Genomic DNA, 22,622 nt, shown 5'->3' with positions numbered 1-22,622 from the left:
GAAATAATATTTTAATCAGAGATAATATTGTCTTGTTTTTCCTGACTTCCAGAAAAGTTTAATCTTGTTTTTCAGAAGTAGTATCCTTTCCTGAAAGTCTACCTCCTTCACTTCAAGAATAAATTAATATTTTGTTTGGTTTTCTGTATCTACCCAGTAAGTTCTCTAAGTGGCCCTTTCTCATTCTATGCTACAAAATAAGCTTTATTAATGTGAACAGCTAGAGGAAGCATGACTCAATGCTTCTTTAACAATTTTATTTTTCATTGAGTTCAATCTGATTGGTCAACAAGCATTAGCACCTCTTCAGGAATTAATTGAAAGGTTTGAAGCTTAGATCCAAAGACAGTTGAACATTTCTACTAGAACACAGTTGCCTTTTGTTTCATTTATGTCCAGAGCTATCTCATTGCTGTTATACCAGTGACATGAACTCTGAAAAACTTTCTAAAAAGAGACCACATGTCTGTGTCTATTGGTAGAATTGTCACATGGTAGGTAAACTTGATGTCTCAGAGTGAGAAATTAGGAACACAGGCAACTCTGAGGTACAATGTGAGCTCACCCTGCTGTGGTCATGGAATTACCCTTGACTGTGATATGTCGTGACTGATCTATCATTTATTGGTTTAGTTATTTTTTCCTTTGCAGAAGAAAATGATTGGGGTTAACAAAAGTAATCTAAAAATTACTATAAATAATTAAAAGGTTTCCACAACAAATTTCTTAACATAATCACAGATATTATTCCACTAACATTTTCAGAAATATACTTGTAAATTTTTAATTGTTAGAACTGCTGTTATCACTTTGAGAAACCTTTATCTGTAAGTAGGTTTACTTGCCAGTGTTTATTTTGATTAAAAATATGTGTATATTTTTACAAAGAATATTGCTTTTATTCAGATTATCATGACATTTGGGATGGCAGCAATCAGTTATTGCTAAAATGCCTTAATTTTTTTGTTTGCATTTTTAATATATAACTCTTTAGAAGATTTTTATGAAGATCCATGTGTAAGTACCAGAAATAAGTTTTATAAGTCTAATGGTTTTGTAGTTATTCTTTCATGTTAAATCTTTATTGATTTTTAAAATATTTAATTTTGGTAGTTTTCATAATATGAATCTCATAATATAAATGTCATAATTTTCCAGAATTATGAAAAAACTCAATCTCATAGGTAAGATTTAACTTATGAGCTAGACACATAAATGCAATCCTTTGCAGTTTTTTAAATTCAGCGTAGAAGAAAAGAAAGTAGCATTTTTGTTTTGAATTGACATAAAAAGTTACTTCTACATTTGTTTTTATTGTATATTGAGTCTTGTCATGAGTACTGTGGAAATGTGTAAGTTTTATTTGGATTAATATTTATCCTCAAGAAAACCACATTAAAATTATGAGGGTAAAGAAAATACAAAATATACACACAAAACTTGAACAATACTGTACATAATAATGAAGCAAATATGTAATACTCATCAATATATTCCCAATTATTAATCAAATATTTACAAGTCCTAAGTATTCTAATATTAAAATAAAGAGCATAATTAAGAGAAAAATGTTTAATTAATGAAATCCTTATTTCAAAGATTTTCAAATCTCTGATGAGCTATTTCTGGAACCTACTGATTAGCTTTCACACATATCTACATGGTGAACTGAAGTTGTTTAGCTTGATTCAATCAAATCTGTAGTTTTCTGGATTTAATAAAAATTCCAGAAAAGGGAGATGTTTACTTTCAAATGGAAAATACCTTTTATCAATGTACATGAATTGGATCCTATGAAATGAAAAATAAAAACTTTATAGGTCATCCTTAATATATGCAGGATACACATGCTAAGGTCATGTTGTAGTTTACATTTCACCTTACACTGATTTCCTACTAGTACTTTTCCTATTTGTGGGCAAGTGTTTATATGAATTGCTTTTCTTAATTAAAATAAGTTCTCTAAACTACTTCCTCAATTGTTTAAAGTATAAAATTGTATTTTCTCATTCTAAATAAAAATTACTATTCAATATTTGAAGAAGTTCAAATTATGAATAACTAATTATGAATAACTAATGCTTCTTTTGTTAAAATTATATGAGAGTAATATGAAGGAAACCATATTACCATCCTGAAATACTTAAATTTATCATGTTATTTCTAAACATGCATCTGTATCTAGAGATACATGGACTATTATTTGGTTACTTTATTTTCTAAAGAAATTCTAGTAATTATTCAAAAGGAAAGACAATGGATAATTTTTCCCTTGTCTTTCCTGATAAGAAGGGAGAAATGATGATAAATTACAATACTACATGTGGGTATGCTTATTTATAAAGATATTAGCATTTGCAGTTTACTTAGATGACTAGCCCATCAAGCTTTATGTTGGCAGTCTGTATTTTTGAGAGAGAACAACCACAGACAAGAGTCTATGCTTTCTTTCTCCTCCTGCAGCTTGACAGGAAATCTCTACTTCTGTACTCCTTATTTTCAATTTTTCCTCTAGTATTAATTGGAGGTATAAGAAAAGTCAATTCTAACTTACATGTAATTTGCATTAACACGTTTCTTTTTATTTCCCTGAAGTAATGTGAATATGACCCTATATTTTTCAATAGTTGTATCTGAGCTTCTAGAAATTATTTTAAGGACTAAGTTGGTGCCTAATTGCAATGATTTTCATGATAATCACATTACATTTTTCCTTTACTTTCTGTTACATAACTTTAGAACTGTGGGGGAGATTAAGTCAGAATTATTACCCCTTTTATCCTTGATATCCTTTTATATTTAGAAGATCTTCCTTTTTTCGGGGATCCTTGGGTCGGTGTCCAGAAATTGAATCTGGGCATAGGCTTGAATGCTGTCATGGGCATCTGGAGCTTGTTCCTGCTTGTTCCTCTAGTCATTTTAATCCTGCTTTAGTCACTCATCTGTGTTCCTCCCTATTAAATAGTTAGAAGGAGCTGGAGGCAGTCAATGGTTGGTATGGATAATGGACTCCCTCAGGTCAATCATGGCTTGGAGCTTCTTCATGTAGGAGGGAATATAATTTTTTTCCAATTCAACAGATCAGTACTGGTGAAAGACTGGTACACAAAATTGTGTTTTCCCTTGGACGTTTCCCTCCTGATCAACAAAGGCAAGTCCTCTAGTCCTTCATAGGGGCATCTGGAGAGCTCTCATTTGGTCATGGTTCTGGTCTTGGGTGATTTTGCATCTTGGTCTCAGGCGTGGAGGAGTCTGGTTCTGGGGAAGCCTATGGCACAGATGACTTGAGGAGGAAGGAGGAGCTGATGTTCAGGAGCCAGCATCTGTTGCTTCTGAGGACAAGGGGGCTGGGGGGACAACCTGTTGACTGGGTGGTGTTGGCAAAGTTGGGTAGAGTGGTACATAAGGTGGTTGGTTCTCTTCTGTCTCACTGTGAGTAAAAGAGATACTTCTTAGCTTGATAAGACTTATCCACAATAAAACCCACGGCCAATGTCCCACTTAACAAATTAGGACTGGGTGTTTTCTCCACATCACAGCAAAGAGAAATGAATGTTGACTCTCACTCCTCCATTCTGTATCTTGATACAAAGTTTAGGCTTTGAAATAAGCAAAGAAAAATACAAAAGTCACTCTATTTGAAAGGAATGAGTAAGAGTGGATGAACAGTAAGCATGATGTGTGTGGGGACTGGCAGGGGGCAGGCTTGAAATTGAATCCCAGGCCTCCTGCCTGCTAAGGATGTGCTCTACCATACAGATGCAGTCACTGCTCTGAGGTAAAGTGTTTTAAAATGTTTCTTTGTATTTATACACAACAGTAGGATTTATTTTGACATAATTACAAAAGCATGGAATATAATTCGCACTAATTTAGTCCTCAGAACTCCCCTTTCCCTTTCCTTCTCTGTCCTGCACTTACCTTCCCCTCTCTACTCCACTGAACTTTCTGCTATTTTTCTTTTAGTTTTTTTTAGTAAGACTCTTGTGGATATAAATGGTGGTTGAGATTCACTAAGATACTCATATGTATATAGAAAAGTGAAGTCAGATTCCTTCTGCTGTCTGAGATAATACTGTGATAAAAATTATGCCTTACAAAATTGGTACACTTGTGTGCTCAATTTCCAAGGCTTCCTCAGAGGTATAACTTGCAGTTGACTTATTATTTAATAATAATTATAAGTAAATATTTTTATTGCACACAAGATGTTGTGCTGGGGGAATTACAAAAGATTGCTATGGCTCAGGTCCCTGGGGCTTACAAAGGAAGTGGAGGTCCCAAGTCAGACAGGCTCAGCTAAATCATAAGAGAAAATATGATTATGTGTCAGAAAGTGCTGTGAGCCAGTTGTCTTAGGGCCAGTGAAAAGACGACTGTGTTCTAATGGAAGGATGAGAAACAGTTTCGGAAAGGAATGGTCTCATGTAATTGAATAGAGGAAACCCTCAGCAGCCAGAATTCTAACTCTGGCTTCAGTATCTACGTGGTGTGTGAACTACATCATCTCCTTTCTTGGAATCTCAGATTCATCATATGTAAAGCCAATGGTATGAATCCACTGGTTTCCACAAGCACATTCTAAAATTAAATATGTAGGATGATTTTTGATATGCTGGCATTTTTACCTGACCCGTCCGTCACACAAGGCCAGGTCTGGAATTATCCATTTGTACTATCTTGTTGAATTCAAAATTTTTGAATATTAAAGAGATTTGGGTGTTGGGGTGAATGATATTCAAATTTCATATTGTAATTTCAATGCCGAGAACATCCACAGGTCAGCTGGTTGTGGGGCACCTCAGGTCATGTAGTGGGTATCATTTGTTTGCCCAGCAGGAGCAGGGGCAGAAACTTACCCAGTCTTCATGGGACAGAAATTGAGGTGCACTCCACTGAGCCTGGGTGCACTGCAGCCCACTCAGAAGTGGAGGGGGTAGCTCTCAGTCTCCAACTGAATGTGTGCCCATCCCAGTGGGCTTAGGTAGGTGGCCACGGGTGCACCTGGAACCTGTGCAGGGCACTTACATTCACCAACAGCAGGAAGTTCAGGTACCCATGTTATCGTGTCCCCTGCCCGCAGAGAAACACGAAACCGGATCAGGGCAAGTTCTTTATTTTCTGCAGTCTGCTTCTTCTGGCTGGCCAGCAGCGGCGGGCCGCTCTTGCAAGCGCCTTACATTACATACAACAACCAATCAGCTTATAGATCACGAGGGGAAAGCATGGACAGTAATGGAGCACAATAGTGTGGATATAGCAATCATGCAGTGTCCACGAGGACCCATGGCCAATCACATTAACTTCCTCAAAATACGCCACTTGTTGGCAGAGAGTATTAGTCTGCTGGAGGTACCTGGTTTTGTTCTCAGCACTTCCTTGGCACCTTGCCAGGCGCCATCTTGGCCACGCCGAAGGGCTGGGGGCCTGCAGTACCCCGACAGCTCCCCCTTTTTTATTTATTAAAAGAATGCTGGCTTGGGATCGTGCCTGTCTTAGGCGGAGTGGTCAACCATCGTCCTTACCCGTCATCGGATAACTGTAGAGCATGCTACAGCTCCTGTCTTAGGTCGGTACGCGGTTACCTCCTTCCTTACCTGTCGTTGACTACCGATCCAGCATGCTCAGCCAGACTTGAGGAGAGCTGCCAGCCTCTAAGGCCATCAGGGCTTGATGGAAAATGATGCGATCTCTGGCATGAACTTGGTGTATACGCATGATAAAGCGTGTGAGGAAGATAATTGCAATAATCATTAGCACACACAATGCTCCCATTCCTGCCCATTGCTTTACAAAACTGAAGGAAGAAGATAACCAATTTTGCATTTCAGATATAGGGGCTACATTAACTCTAGTAGAATTAAGGCTAACAATTTGTGATCTAAGAATGGCAGTAAGATTATCAAATTTATAAGACCAATTGGCACGTAGCTGAGTAGATATGATTTTAGACAAATTTGCTGCATAACTAAGATTATGATAAGCTACAGGTGTAATGCACAGTCCCGGCAGATGATAAATACACCCCACGCTTAACAGTTCTTGTAAAAGGTCCATTTGTTCTTGAAGTAAGTCCACACGCTGGTTCACCAAAAGTAGTCCTGCTTTTAGGTGTTGATGCACTGTTTGTTGAGTAGACAGAGCAGTAGCTGTCCGCTGGACCACTTCATTAAGCTTAGTTGCTGACTGTACTGATGTCGTCAAGGCTACAGCTGCTGCGGCGACTGCTGCTGCTGATGCAACTATGGTGGTAATGACTGCTACGGTGATTCCAAAGTCCCTCTTATTTCTGGAAAGCAATACTGGCAATTCATCATCTGTAACAGAGACTGGGACTGGTAGGAAGGTAGGAACACACATTAAGTCTGCCAGCAGGAACCTAGAAGCATTTTAACATTGAGAGATAGCACAAATCTGAAGTACAATTGAGAGAAGCAGTTGTTTTGTTACATAGTTGAACTGTTCCTCCTAAGAGACTAAAAAGAGGTTGTAAGTTAGTTTATTCCGTGGAAACACACAAACTGAGCCGCAGCTCCAGTAAAGCACCGGGTTACCCTTATTACCCAGAGTTAAAAAAAAAAAAAAACCCAAACAAAGAGACAAAGAGAAAGTTTATCTTTAGGGGACCTGAAGGTCTCCTCTATTCCCCCTTTTTGTTTATCATGGATAGAATCTTATATCCATTTGTCCATCCTGCCTCGGTTATCAGTTTGTTTAATCATTTGGTACTGTTGAGTAAGGACCATAGTTTGGATTGTTTAAAGGGAATAATACAGACTTCTCCCGGCAGGGAGAAAGCTGATATTTCAAAAGTCCCGAGAAGTGAGCGCACCCTACATCCCCTATAGGCAGGTAAATTTGGTAATCAATGGGCTCCGGAGATCCTTGACATTTGTAAAGGCAGATGGCTTCATGGCTTCATTTCCTCGAATTGACCCGATTCCCTATTTCTACACTAACTACCTGTCCTTAATTCTGGCTTCATTCCCCGCTTTAGCTATAGGAACTCCCAACTGCTTCAAGGAAAAGGGGGCGTCGGTCGTTCTGGCTGCTTCGAAGCTGAAAGGGGGCAGTGAGGGGCAAGCAGTTTGGAGTTCCTTTTTTAAAAATCGGGTCAATCGAGGGGTCCGAGGTAGAAGTCTGGTTGGGGAGGAGCAGGTTGTAAAGTCATCTGGGGGTGGGTGCTTCTATGATAGAAGAACAAAAAGACATGAGTACTGAAATGAAATTAGTACAAAGTAAATGTTGCAGCATCTGGAACATGCCACTGAGTATCATGAAAATGACAGAAGTCAATCTTTCACCAGGAGGTGGAAGAACTGAGAAATTGTTCCCATAACTAGACCTAGCAAAGGCTGGAAAGGACAAGGCCTTTATTTGGGAACTTTAACATAGTCCAGGTTATCAGGAATGTAAACACAACATTTAACTCTTAATGTCATAGATATCCCAAAAAATATAGTTAAGCTACTTAAGTCATCTGATTGTGTAAAATATCCCTTTATTGGTATAACCTGTGTTTAGTAGAGAGCTCTATATTTCTGTTACTTAGGGCTAGGTAATCATACGAGCAAACATAGATTAAGTCTACCTGTGTAGCTTAGGAAGATCTGTAGGCCTTAAACTGACTAAAAACTTCTGACTCTGGCAGTTTCTCTTGATTGTTATCAGGCACATTTGCTGAAGAATCTTTTTTTCATTTGTAGCTTCCAGTCTTTATTCTAGTGGACTAACATAAGTGTACATCTTAAGTTATATTTAATTATTATTTCTCTTAAATGCCCAAGAATGGCTATATTTTGGTTTTTACTGTTTTGCTGGGTGTCCAGGATCCTCTAGTCTCAACAATCTCCTTGATCAGGAGGTTGTGTGACCCAGAGTTGCAGCACTCCTTAGAGAAGTCCTCTTATTCCCTGGGTTCAGGCTGACTGAGGGCAAAAGATCCAAATACTGGCCTATCTTGCCTTCTGTATTTAATTCCAATCTCTAAGTTTGATCTTAATCATCCAGCAAGCCAGTTTTACCAGTCATAGAGTGAGAGTACTGGGCTTTAACTTTAATGTTCATAACTTTACAGTTATTTACCCTTTTATCTAACTGGAGTCTGCATTAGTTCTGGAAGTTACCACTATCTGTTCTATAGGTGATGGCTTATTATCATAAGTTACCTAGGTTGCATGTACTTGAAGCAGCTACTTCTGCAAAACATTAACAGGTAACAGTTTTATAAAATGAAATTAGCAAGAGTAAAAATATATTCTGCTTGTATAATAGCTATCTTGAATTTTGACTGAGAACCACATTATATTTCCTATTTGAGATCATAGTAATTTTACAACAAGAACCAATCTTTTGATTATAACTTTAAATAAGCTGAAGTCTGACTTATTTTGGAGTCACTCTAACATGTAGTAAGGTGAGAGGGAGAGCCTTATCTCAGGTAAGGCGTGACTCTTTATAGATCTTAAGTGTTCTAATTCTGATGTTGATCTTTGCTTCTTCCTTAAATATCATTAAGTAGTTTATATATACTGTTTCCTGAGTCTATACAAACTTTATAATTAACACAATTTAACATTGTATCTAAAACATGAATCAAAGAAAGGCTGAGAGAGCTTTTAACTTTCCTTTTGTGTGTCAAAGTGGCAAAATATTTTCATGTTTCACAAAATTAACCTTTAAACAAGTCAGGCTCTAATGTTTAGAAATACATTTACATTTGAAATTTTTTATCTCAATGTAAAATATAACCAATTTTATATATATCCTATTGATAACAGGTCCTCTAATAGAACACTAAATGATAGAAATTAATCCCCAATGAAATTTACTCTTTATAAGCTTAAAATTACCATTACAGACAAGTTTATCTGGAGAATAGCAGCTTGATAAATTTTCTGCTTTAAAACTTGTATACCTGAAAAATATGAACACATTTAATATACAACTAGAAACCATTTCACAATTACCTTGACACCTTTTTTTCTTACCAAATTTAGTTTTTAAAGAAAAATTTAGACTCTGTAACACAGTACAATACTTTAACAGTTGTTTAACCATAATTGTATACACCCCAATTTTTAAGACTAATTGTTCTAAAGAATAAAACTTAAGAGACTTGTTGAAACTTGTCCTTTACTTACACACAGACTTTCTTACTCAGAAACATTTCCTTTTTCTTTTTATTTACCAACCTATGAAAACACCAAGAATGTTTAAGTATGATACCCCATGTAATTTAAGAAGTTAAAAGTACTTGATGTTATTTAACAATTAGCATTTTAACTTTGTAAATTAACCAGACGTCTCTACAAACACATTTGAGTAATCCCATACATGTTAACTCCAATTTATTTATTTTATAAAAACCAAGATATCAGACAAGTGTCCTGAACAGGATCCGTTGCCTCTTTCCTGCTGAAGAAAAGTCCTAGAAGCAATTGATATTAGACATTGTTTAACAATAACATTTCATTAGTTTGACCACCTGGAGACTTGTAAGTTATTTTCAAAGATATTTTACTTTTATTAGTTTACCCAATATAAATTGAACCTTTTTAAATCACGTGAATAAAAGTATTTGGATCCATTTTTAAATTTTAATTTTAAGAGCGCTCAGTTTTGACAAAATATGACATTAGACAGCACGACATACAGATAACATAAAATCAAAGGCCTTGTAACTTTATAGGTAAATGTTCATTGCAATGAAACAGATGTTTAAAAACTTCAGTTGAATAAAAAATAGAACTGATCAAAAAGAAAAAAATCATTAACCTAGGTATGTAGGATCAAAATTATGAGCTCAAAAATACAGCATTAAAGAAAAACAAAACAAACAAAGAATCCTAGAAAATAAGTTAGTTAAGTTTAAAACGGACACCTTTTTTTTTTCTTTTCTTCAGGTTACCCCTCCTCCTTCCCGCTAAGACTGTTGTAATTTATAATCCATTGTAGGCTTTGACAAGGCCAGGCAGGGGGGAGGGAGGATCACCCAGGACTTTTTAACCCTTTTTTTACCTGGTTGAGAAATCAGATTAGGTTTGAATGCAGAAAATCATGAAACAATTATCTCCCAATACTTGTGGGGACTATGGCTACTATATTATGTTCCCACTCTTTCTGAAGTCTGAGAACATGATCGTTCCTCTTTAATTTCTTCTAAGATCTGACTTCCTTCTTCTAAAGGCCCCTTTAAATCCCAAAAAGGGTTTTTTGATTTACCTTGCTGCATCAAACAAGATTATTAACAAGTGACCATATTGCCAGAGTTCCCATTGGCAAAGGCTCGCGTCTCTCCGCGTCACGCAGATCCTCTCCTAGCTGTTCCCACTGAGGAAGATTTAATAATCCCTCGTCTAAAAACCACGGAGAGACTTTCTCTACAGTATCTAGGAACTTGAAGGCCGTGTTTGCCTTCAATGGTGTTCCGTGATTTTTTTTTTTTAAAAGTTCTCTAAGAGGCCGCTGCATTCTAATCTTAGACAGATCCGTTCCCACGACTACGAGGTAGTTTACTAGTTTAAACACACAAACAAAAGACAGGCGCGCGCACGCACACACGCTCACTCACACACGCACACAGTTTGGTACCACTTGAATCGTCCCTCCCACGGGGAACCTTTTATGATGAATCGTCCCTCCTCTGGGGAACCTCTTATGATGAATTGTCCCTCCGCTGGGGAACCTCCTGTGATGAATTGTCCCTCTGCTGGGGAACCTCCTGTAATGAATTGTCCCTCTGCTGGGGAACCTCCTGTAATGAATTGTCCCTCTGCTGGGGAACCTCCTGTAATGAATTGTCCCTCTGCTGGGGAACCTCCTGTAATGAATTGTCCCTCTGCTGGGGAACCTCCTGTAATGAATTGTCCCTCTGCTGGGGAACCTCCTGTAATGAATTGTCCCTCTGCTGGGGAACCTCCTGTAATGAATTGTCCCTCTGCTGGGGAACCTCCTGTAATGAATTGTCCCTCTGCTGGGGAACCTCCTGTAATGAATTGTCGCTGCTCCGCGAACCTCGAGACGTCTCACCTTTTGAACTCTCAAACTAATTTTTCTTGATTTGAAAACTTATGTGAACTTACCCTTATATTTTTTCTTGTTCCGGGTGTTTCGGCACCATCTATCGCGTCCCCTGCCCGCAGAGAAACACGAAACCGGATCAGGGCAAGTTCTTTATTTTCTGCAGTCTGCTTCTTCTGGCTGGCCAGCAGCGGCGGGCCGCTCTTGCAAGCGCCTTACATTACATACAACAACCAATCAGCTTATAGATCACGAGGGGAAAGCATGGACAGTAATGGAGCACAATAGTGTGGATATAGCAATCATGCAGTGTCCACGAGGACCCATGGCCAATCACATTAACTTCCTCAAAATACGCCACTTGTTGGCAGAGAGTATTAGTCTGCTGGAGGTACCTGGTTTTGTTCTCAGCACTTCCTTGGCACCTTGCCAGGCGCCATCTTGGCCACGCCGAAGGGCTGGGGGCCTGCAGTACCCCGACACCATGTTATTGATGGGGTTGCTGGGAGACTCCTGTTTCCCTTTTCTCTGTTATGGATCTGATCAATGATCAATTACATTCATGCCAGTGTGGAAAACAATAAATGAAACAAGCCAAATATTTCATAAAAAAACTAGATCCTCACATATATTCCCAATCTCATCTGTATGAATCAAAGAAAGTCAACATAAAAGACAAAACTTTCCTCTGTTCATGTATGAATACACCACCAGTGAAACTACACATCTCGTATGAACACAAGGATGGAATCCTAATTAGAGTAAGTTATATACTGTACGTTCTACTGCCTGTATATCTAAAAAGAACAAATGAAATAAGAGAGTGTGACACACACTATACATTTCCCAAAGGTAAATCAGAAGAGTATCTTTATGACAACAGAATAAAATTATGTCTCTTAAATGAGATGCAAAAATCACAAATAATAAATAGAAAAAGTGAGAGATTCTATTACCCTTAACTGTTAACTTCAGTAAACCAAAAAATCCCATGAAGAGAGTAAAAAGAAATGTAAGATCTGAGTTTTTCCAGCACATATAACCAAAGGATATTCAAAGTTAAAAAAAAAAAATGCTTACAAATCAGCACATAAAATAATTTTAAAAAATAAAAAATTTGAATGTTTCTTAGTAGAGGGAATTCAAATGACCCATTCATACACAAATGTCATAAGGGAAAACCAAAATTCAAGCCACAACACCCACAATTTTTAAAATGCTAAGATGGCAAATTAAAATATCTGTTAGCAAAGATACAGACCAAAATGAACTGTTGTTGTCTGGCATCCATTTAGGACTCCGGTGGCTGCAGGGTCCAAAGCACACATGCTTTGGGAGTCCGGTGTCAGGAGTAGGGTTTCAGTCCTAGGGCGTGGGGCAAAGTGCATTGACATTGGTGCAGCGTCAGCAAGCAGGTTTGGAGGAGAAATGATTGGGTTTTAAGACACCTTAACCCACTCAGTGAATTAATCCGTGCTGGGGCTGAGTGGTAGCTGGAGGCAGGTAGGGTGTGGCTGGGGTGGGAATATGCCCCTGGGGGATATATTTGGATCTGGTGAGTGGAGACTCTCTCTCTGCTTCCTGCATCATGTGAGCTGCTTGCCTCCACCACACTCTTCCACCATGATGTTCTGCCTCATCTCAAGCCCTGAGGAATGGAGAGGCTGTCTACGGACTGAGACCTCTGAAACCCCAAGCCCTCCAATAAGCTTTTTCTCCTCTAAAATCGTTCTCATCAGGTCATTTAATCACAGCAGCAAAAAGGTGACCACAACAGGGCTCCTTCAATTTCTAGTTCTACCACGCCTTCCTCCTTAACCAGTAGCTAAAAATGAGCCACTGTACTCCAGGGCCTCTGACTGAAACCCTAAAATGCCCTTCAGTGACCTCTTTGTAAGTGGCTTCTGATCGCTTGACTTACTAAATGCTTAACTAACTCTCTTCCTGCTCAGACTCCTCGACCACAGCCTCCACTGCCTCCCCTGGTGTTATAACATCCATTTGCTCCTGTTGGTTTCCTATTATAGGTTTCCAGACAAAAATCTCCTGATTGGTAATGAACCTTTCCCTCCTCTTCCTACAGTACAGGTGTCTCGGTCAAGTTAGGCTAAATACTTGTAAGAAGTCCCAGGACAAGCATGCACCCAGGGCTGTCCACTGTGGTAAAAGGCTTGACTGCAGAAGCAGGGGGCCTGAGGCTCACCCGCTGCCCAGCAGGCCCAGAGCATTGCCTCCAGGGCAGAGGACACACAGGGGGAGTCCCCAGGCTGGAGATCTGGTGTCAGCTCTTACCAATTAGATCCCCATTTCCTATTTACACTTTGTGGTACAGTGTCACTCACTCAGTGGCACTTTGACATCTATGAAGCTGACATCATCCCCTTCTCCATCCACCAGCAGCTCCTAAGGCTTCTGTCATGTGGAGACATGTGATTTTGCAGAGGCACAGTCTCAACTTCGTGTGCTGCGAGGCTGCTTATTCTGCATGAATCACTTAGCAGAAAGAGTGCCAAGCATTTGGGGTTTCATTGAGTCAGACCCCCAGCAATAAAAACTGAAGGCCAATGCTCAGGACTAAACCAAGTAAAAGGCAAACCAAAGCAAACCATAGTACTTGTCACTGTGAGATCAAAAAGGAGCGCAGAAGCAGGATTGGCAGCACCACATTTCCCAATGCTCCCCAGGGACCCTAGAATCCTGGAGCCAGAGAGGCTGGTTGCAGCAGATAGCAGGGTTCCTGGGATCTCTGACAAAGAAAGGAGGGAATAGGACAAGCTGATCTGGTCCTGAAACAGCACCCACACCCAGTGGGGGCAAAGCCCATGCTCTCTGAAATGCACCCACCCCAAGAAAGAAACTGACATGCTTTCCTCCCAGCCAGCATGAAGATTTCCTTTTATTCTGCTAAGTAGAAATGCCTCAGAGCACAGCAGGTCACAAGCTGAGAGAGACCCCTGTGTAAGAGACAAGCAGAGTGACATAAAACCCTGGGACTCCCTTTCCCAGAAGTGAAATCCTTCAAAAAGTGAGTCTTGCTGGCGAAAGGTGTCAACCCCAGTACCATTTTTGTGACGTGTTCTGCTTCATCTTGTCCTCAAGGGCATCTGCGTAACACTGCTCAGAGAATAATAAGCCCCGCTTATCTCCTTGGGGGATTCTGCACCTTTGGGGGATACATTATCCTGGAAATCAGATTAAATTCCCATTCACATGGAGCTCATCTCGCATGTCTCCACGGCCCGGTTCAGCAGCCGAGGGAGAAGGTACCGCCAGGCCTGGGCTTTGCAAGGAAACAGGTTTAAAGAGTCTAGTTCAGTTTCAACACTTGGAAATCATCCATCTTTATGAGGAAATGAAATCAGCTGATCTTTTACTTTGTTCATTTGAAGGCAAAGACATTTCTCTGCATCAGAAAAAGAGGCACGTGACCCCCAAGGTCAACTCTCTCTCTGCAGCTGTGAGGTCTGAGCAGCAGACGTGAGTGTGAAGGAACAGGTTCCTCGCCGTACAGTCAAGGATGGATGATCTGAGCCAACACCAGGGTCAGAGATATCAGGAACCCCAGACGGCAGTTAATTTTCATTTTCATTTTAATTGGCCTTGGCATACCTTGGATGACTTCTTGTGTAATAAGTTCATCCTCCTAGTTATTAGCTTAATTAACCTAATTACCAGCTGGGCTAATATTTAAGTTAGTTGGTTTTCTTGAAGTCACTCACAGTACAAAGGGCCTGTGAACATGCAGAACAGGAGCACAGGGCCTGAGGTTACTCTGATGGGCAACTGGGAGTGGATGGGCATCCCCATCTGGAATATCAGGCACACTGCTGACCTAGAGCAGTGTTGGGTAAACAGGGTTCGAATCAGTTGAGCCTCCAAACTCTGCAGTTATCCTCCACAGAATTTCTGTCAGTGAAGAGGTCAGGAAGTGGCCCTAAGTCACCATGCCTGTGACCACCCATGCCCTTATGTCCCCATGTCCCCAGCTTGTAGTACATTTAGCCTTAAACTTCCTGGGACTCTCTTCTCCCGAGACTCCGTGAATCAGCTCAATGGTACCTCCTGCTGGCAGCCTTCCCAACAGGCTTCCTACTCACTGTCCTTGTATCAATGCCATCCAGCCAATTGACTTGTGGGGGAAGGACCTCGATAAATGTTTGATGAAGAAATGAATCAATTACCTGTGCTTAGCACTTTCAGCATTCATACTAATTGCCTGTTTTCATATGTATCACTCCCAGTACCATGAGCCCCTTGAGGATAAGAAACTCATTTTATTCTTTAGTATGTCCTTGCTTTCAATAATGCATAGGAAAGGTGCTTAGTAAGTAGGCATCTATTCCCACTTTGGGCAAACTGGGGTTTTGTGAAACAAGCGAGCTTTTGTGGAAATCTTTCTGTCTTAGGAAGTGTTTCTCATCTGTTATGATTGCTTATCCTCTTGGGGACCAAAGATGGCAAAGGGGTCTGAGGGGAACTGGGTTCTTGTCCTCACTGTACTCATGAGGAAGCTAAAGCTCCTGAGAGTCCATGGCTGCCCACGAACCTGTGGCTCATGGGTGAGCCAGAACTCTGGCTTGTTGCCTGACTCTGAGTCTGTACTCATGCCTTTCTCACAGACGGCCATAGAGCACTGCATTTCTTACCCACAAATCCTCTCTCCAGGGCATCCTCCTCTCAGCTGGCTCTGAACAATGTACATTCAAGGCTTCCCTGGTTGCAGTTTGAGGCTAAAATAAAGCACACACACAGGTACTAGCCTTTTCAAAGTGACGCTCATGAAAAGTGATGTCCAGAGGAGCATGAGCTTCAGGTACAAGAATTTCAGAAAATGAACCAGGGGAGAGACAGCAGTCAGCTGGGAGGCCCCTTCAGTCAGTCAGTGTGCACATTATATGAAATGACACTCGTCATTCTTTATTGCTGCATATCAAATATTCCCAATTTAGCAGCTTGCACCAATAATAAACATTTACTCTTGCACCCAATATGGGAGTGTCAGGCCTTGGAGCAGCTTCTCCAGTCCAACTGCTAGCTGGGCTCTGCCATCTGAAGGTCTGACTCAGGATGGAAGATCCACTTTCAGATGGTGCCCTCACATGGCACTCACTGTTGGTAGGAGGCCTTGTCCCCCCAATTGGACCCTCTCCCCATTAAGGACACTTGAGTGTCCTCAGGATGTTGCTGGCTTTGCTCAGAGTGAGTGATCCAAGAGACTGCAAGTGATGGGTTCAGGACACACTGGTTACACTGGCTCCTTGGCATTTGAGGACACATCAGAAGTGGTGGTTTTCTGTGCCCTTCGTCCTGAAGCAGAACGTAATTCCCTGGCCTTCCTCTCTGAAGTAGGTCAGAAGACCCTCACCCTAGCCCTACCCTCCCTTTAAGCTGCCTGTACCAGTTTACCTTCTGTTTTAGTCAGCTTTTTGTCCCTCTGCTTTGACCAAAAGAACACAACCAGAACAACTGTAGGGAGGAAGTTTATTGGGGACTCACCATTTCAGAGGCCTTAGTCCATAGAAAGACAGCTCCATTCCTCAGGGCTCAAGGTGAGGCAGAACATCATGGCCGAAGAGTGTGGCAGAGTGAAGTGGCTCACATGATGACCAGGAAGCAGAGAGAGAGACTCCACTCTCCACATACAAAATATATACCCCATGGCCATGCCCTGCGAGCCACTTTCCCCAGCCACACCCCTCCTGCCTCCAGGTGCCACTCAGTTAATCCATCAGGGATTCATTCACTGACTAGGTTAAGGCTATCATTTCTCTTCTGAACCTTCTTGCATTGTCTCAAACATGAGCTTTGGGGGACACTTCACATCCAAATCATAACAGTCACCAAGACAGAGAGAGGCCAAGAGGAATCTGGACAAACGGGCCAGTTGATTGCCATTCGCTCATGCCCTGTTGTCCTCTGGTCAACTTTCTCCACACATCCGTCCACTTGTGCATCACACTTAGATCCAGGTGCAGTGGCTCACACCTATAACCCCAGAAACTCGGGAGGCTGAGGCAGGAGGATTGCAAACTTGAGGCCAGCTTGAGAAACTTAGCAAGACCCTGTGTCATAAGAAATAAAAAGGTCAGGGGAGGTAGCTAGTGGTAGAGTACCCTTGGGTTCCAGTTCCCATACAGGAAACAAAATCAAAAAAGTCATGGTTTTCCCTATTTGTTTCTTTAGGTCTTCATTTCTGAAGATGCCAGTGACACACAAAATTTACATTAAATAGTTAATTGGTCTTTTATCATAGTGGCCTCAGCCATAGACCTTGGAATGCAAGAGAAAAAGACCTGGACCTCTAAGGTCCTGCCAGGTCTAACGTCCCCCAAAGCACAGGAGTCAAGAGTCACTGCTTATTTGGCACTGCTCTGTGAGTCACACAGGGCTCCTTCAGCGAGGAGGAAGGGTAGGACAGGGAAGGTCAGATTCTGACCCCTGAACTCTTGCCATGGTGTATTGAATCAAGCAGAAACATGAAGTGGCTGCTGGATGGAAGTAAAACAGCCCCAGGTATTGTGCTGTGACCCGTGTCTCCTCTCCTCCCTGGTCCTGCTTGGCCTGGGCTTCCTACCTCCCCAGCGGCAGGGCTACAGCCCTGAGCTGGCTGCTCCGGAAGGCTATGTATAGATGCCCCACCTGGAAAACTGGGTCACAGAAGGGCTACCTGGTTGGTTTTGTCATCCCCATTAGAATCAGCAAAGACTAGTGACTGCCACCATGGGTCATATGCAGGGGCTGCTGCAGAGCAAGGTGGCAGGTGGCACAGCAATGCTCGGGGGCCCACAGCACTCGACTGCTGGCTGCTGCTGCAGTGTATGTGACCTGAGGGCCTTGCAAGCAGCTTCCTGTGGTGGGCAGATGAATGAGGCAGAGAGGAAGCCAGGGCCCCTACGCCCTCCTGGGCTGCCTCCTGACTTTGGGCAAGACCGGTAACCCTGACTAGGCTCCATGCAGAACCTCCCCATCATCCTCCTATCCAATGATCAGTTGTCCTTGTCCCTGAGCAGAGCTACCCTGCTGTCCTTACATCCTGGAAAAACATTCCCTTCCTGGGTATCATGTACCCAGGAGGATACAAACATCTCCCCCAACCCTCCCAGAGTGCCTGTCCCCACACTGAGGTGCAGAGTCCAGCCCTGAGGATGCAGACTGTGAACTCAGCCATTGCTTTAAAGACCACCAGTGTCACTGCAGGGAAGCCTTCTGACCTGGGGTGGTTGGCTCAGAGCTCAGTAGAGGCCTGGCCTCTGCTTTTCCTTCTGGAGAAGCCTCTGCATAAGAAGAGAGAGGCTTCTGCCTTCCAGGGATGGAGAAATGGTCTCCTGTTGGAGGTCTGTCCCATCTTGTGATGTCACAGGAACCCAGCTGAAGTGGTGGGCTGAATGAAACTTCTCAATGTTGATATGTGATTGGAAAAAAAAAAAAAAAAAACCTTGGTATTTAATTGGTATTTTATTAATCCCAGGAGAAAGACTAAGACCTGCTGAAGAAGCTAATGGAAGCCAGATTCCAGCCCTACACAGCACTTCCTGCCCCAGGACGGGGCTGAGCTCCCTGTCCCTGGACAGTTCAAGCAACAATCTGTGAAGAATGTTGGACACAATTTAAATGAAAGATAAATTTCAAGAGACTCAAAAACCAATCGAGAATTTTTTTTTTTTTAATGGAGTTGAAAAAGCGGAGGGGGAGTGGGAATCCGGAGACTCCAGCAGAGAGGTTCTTGACTACTGAGTCCCAAGGCCCAGGAGCAGGACCTTCCTCTGGTTCTCCCCAACTTGAGAAAGCTTCAGGGTCTTCAGGGAACCAGGCAGTGTCCTCTGCGGGGCCTCCAGGAGGTGAACCAAGGGAGGGGAGGCAGCCTCTTCAACACTGAGCATCTTGGAGTCTGTCAAGGAAAGAAAAAGTCACCCAGAATATAAGGAAAATACTCTAAATCACTGCCAGCCTGAATATTTAACAAAATCAGTGGCTCTTTTTCAGCAACAAAGAGAGTGTTTCATGCAAATTTCCCCTCAGGGCTCTCATTAAGATGTTAACATCTTTCTTGTCACTATATCTCCCTATCACAATGAGTCACAGTATTTCTTTTTTCTCTTGCTGAGACATCTTTGTAAGATGAACTCTCCCAGCTGAGAACAGGGCTTAACTTTTTCCTTTTTAAAGTGAAAACCTCTTGTTGGGAGTTCCAAAGAAAGGACTGGGAGAACAGAGATTAAGACAGAAAAAGGTTTCACGTGCGGTGAGATCAGACCACGGACCAGGAACATCCTGGGGAAGAGATGGTTTGCTGGACTTTGGTGGCTCTGCTACCCCAGACTGAACTCCTGGTCCCTCCCATGCCAAACATGTCTTCAGAATGCCCTGGATTCTTTGGGGTTGTCACTGTGGTTGTTGACTGATCCCTGTCTGCCTCCCCTGCTGAACATGAACTGGAAGCTTGGTCCAGGTGGGGACTTCACTGGTGCTTGCTCATCACTGCGTCCCAGGGCTCAGGAACTTGCTTGAGACAAATTGGGCTCTCAGCAAACACTGCATAAATGCACACATGAGAGTGAGCAGACAGAAATAGAAAATTACACAGAAGCACAGTGTGAGGTGACAGTGTGAAGGCGGTGACCCGCCTGCTCACACTTGCTGACATGGGGGACAGGGTGTGGGTAATTGGCAGTCTGCACTCTGTGGGCTCCATTCTCCCTGTTGCTTTTCTCAGGGGTTTTGGAAGGAGGGGCACATCATCCCTACTGTTCAATTTCTCCTTTGCTCTCAGTTCAAACCGCAAACTCAGTCGTTAGCTTTCCCCATCGTTTCTGGCACAGTGAGCCCTTTCCCCCAGTTCAGTGCCCAGAGCGATCTCACTTAAACACTGCTCCCTCTGCATCAGCAGCACAGGGAGATCTCCATCCTCCCTGACGGCAGTCCGCAGGCTCAACCCCATTACCTGCCCCCAAGTCCTGCAGATGTGGAGAAGGCACCAGAGAAGCTGAGACCGAACCCAGGCGGACGGCAAGCGGGGCTGTAAGCTTCATTGGCACATATTCGAGAAGACAGAAATAAGTTACTAGTGTCGCTGCTACTCTGAGGAAACACAGTTGTTTCCAATTCAGGGATATAAAACTTTATAAGACCCAGCTCTCTCAGAGCATATAACTCACTCTTCAAGGGAATCCATCAAATCCCAGCACGGTGTATCTCATGGCAGCAGTTAGTGTGTGACACAATTACTCTAAACCCTCCAGAATTAATCTAGGGTCCAAAGAAGTCAGGGAACAGACATTGAAACAGACTAACAAAAACATCGCTGGCCAAAGGGCTGAGTCCTTCCTTCTCTGCTAAGATCTTGGCCAATGGCTTTCCATGCACGGTGTCCAAGGTCTGCCTCTGGGACAGGCCAGGAAGCCTGCTGGAGAGTGCAGAGTGCCCTTAGAAGGAGGCGCAGCTCTGCGACTTTGCATTTTGCAATCTTACAATCAACCACTGTTCCTTGACCTCCATCCCCAACACCTCCCTGGGGTCACCCAACAGCCTCCCGGGAGCCTTGGACACTTCCTTCTATTTTGTAAATCTTCTTTTTTCTTGTGTTTGGTGTGACTTCAGACTTGACAACAAACTCTCTGGGGACTGGCAAGGCCTCTTTCATCTCTAAACTGCAACTGCACAACATCTGTCGTGACCAAGACCAGAGCAGATTGGATACTTCCCGGGCTGTGGACTCACAGGACATGCGTGGGGGCGTCCACTCAGAGTGCTGCCTGAGGCCGTGGCCAAGGCCCATCCTCAAGCTTACTTTGCAAGCTCCTGCCCCAGAGGGGGACTTCTCAGTGCCCAGGTGACAGGAGTTTGCCCTGGTGCCCTGAAAAGGAGCTGTTTGGCTCTGCTGTATTTATTTGGGTTTGCTTTGTCTTGTTTTGTTGATGACATAATTATCAGCAGGGAGTATGACTCAAACCCCTCTAAGATCTGGTTCTAGAGAGGAGTCTAGAGGGTCAGCTATCAGAAGGCCAGATTTGGCAAATAAAAATGTAAACTATATAAATTTGAATTTCAGATAAACAACAAATCATTTTATAGTATAAGTACTATAAAATGATGTGAGACATACTTATACTAAATTCAATATGTGAGAAATACTTATACTAAAGATGATTTGTAGTTTAGCTGAAATTCAAATTTAGTGGCATCATGTACTTTCTCTGATAACTCAAGGCAGACAGGAAACCACACAAGCAGCTAGACAGAAGAAAACTAACAAAACCTTCCCTCAAAATGAGCCTTCCAACCAAAGTTCCAATTTATTTGAATCAGTTAGGAGCTAATATAGACAATCAATAAATCAGCTGCAACACAAATTCACTCTGAAATTAATTTATACAACAGTTGGACAGACTTTTTTTTTTTCTTCTTCTTTTCTCTTTTCTTGTGGTGCTGGGGATTGAACCCGGGGCCTTGTGCTTATGAGCCACTGAACTACACCCCCAGTCCCACCCAGTTGGACAGACTTTTAAGCATGGTATCTCTAGGACACTCCTGGGAAAAGGGAAACCACAACTTCCATGTTGAAAAGAGTAAGAAATTATTATATCAGTCAGCAAGGAAATATGGATAGGTAAGAAAGAGAACCCATTAGAAATCCTACAAATTAAAGGAAAATATCATTGAATTTTAAAAAGTCAATATTTGATAAAAACATAAAATCAGGTGCCATTTTGTTTTGGTTTTGTGTGCTGGGGGTTGAACCCCAGGCCTTACACATACTGGACAAGTGTTGGTTCTACCACTGAGCTATATCCCCTGCTCTTAGAATGGACACTGTTAAGGAAATAATACTTACATCATCTGGAAAATGAAACCAGGGAATGTACCCAGAACCCAGGGTGCATATGGATATACACTTGTGTGTGCATTTATAACACAGGTAAGAGATAGGAAGAAACCTCATCTAATGCTTAACATTTATCTAATCCCAGAAAAAGTGAAAATGAGAGGAGAGCCAGAGAATCAGTATTTGAAGAGACAATTGCAGAAAGTTTTCCAAAACTGGATAAAGACACAAGTCTTTAAGTGGAAAATGAATTCTAAGTATCTATCAAAAGAAATAAAAATAAATGTACTCACAGGCACATTAGGGAATAACTGGGATCAGGGAGAAATCTTTAAATTGGCCCAGACAAGAAGATAGAACCATTAGACTCAGCAACCTTTTACCTGGCTCACAGACGTCCAAGGACAATAGAAAACCATGTCAGCATGTGAAAAGAAAATAAATGCCGACCCAGACTGAGTGTGCCTGTTAGAACCAAAGACTAGTGACAGAGGCCAGCTCTGGGCTGAGGTGGAGCCTGCCTCCACTCTACCTGCTTCCTCGCCTTGCAGGCTCCTGTGTCCAAGGAAAGAAGGGCAAGGGCAGCAGGGTGATCCTCTCGACTGAGCCTCACCCAGCTCACCATGAGGGCCACAGCCCCGTTCTCCTGCTTGCCTCTCACGGGTCACCCATGGCTCCAGGAGTCTGGAAAGCATGGTCTTTCTGCTGAGCACAGGGCCTTCTCGAATGAAATCAGCACTGTGGTTCTCCTTCTTAGGGGGATGTTGTGTCCACCACC

The 22,622-nt window shown here is 42.3% G+C and overlaps 1 pseudogene; it reads right to left on the bottom strand.

Annotated features, from left to right (window-relative positions):
• Nucleotides 1-22,622, bottom strand: part of LOC124991401 (transcription factor JunD-like) — a 51,753-nt pseudogene that overhangs the window by 1,710 nt on the left and 27,421 nt on the right.

The sequence above is a fragment of the Sciurus carolinensis genome, chromosome 8 (assembly GCF_902686445.1).
Source record: "Sciurus carolinensis chromosome 8, mSciCar1.2, whole genome shotgun sequence".
NCBI classification, from domain to species: domain Eukaryota; kingdom Metazoa; phylum Chordata; class Mammalia; order Rodentia; family Sciuridae; genus Sciurus; species Sciurus carolinensis.
The sequence above is the reverse complement of the archived record's forward strand: the minus strand, read 5'-3'. Positions and strand labels throughout refer to the sequence as shown.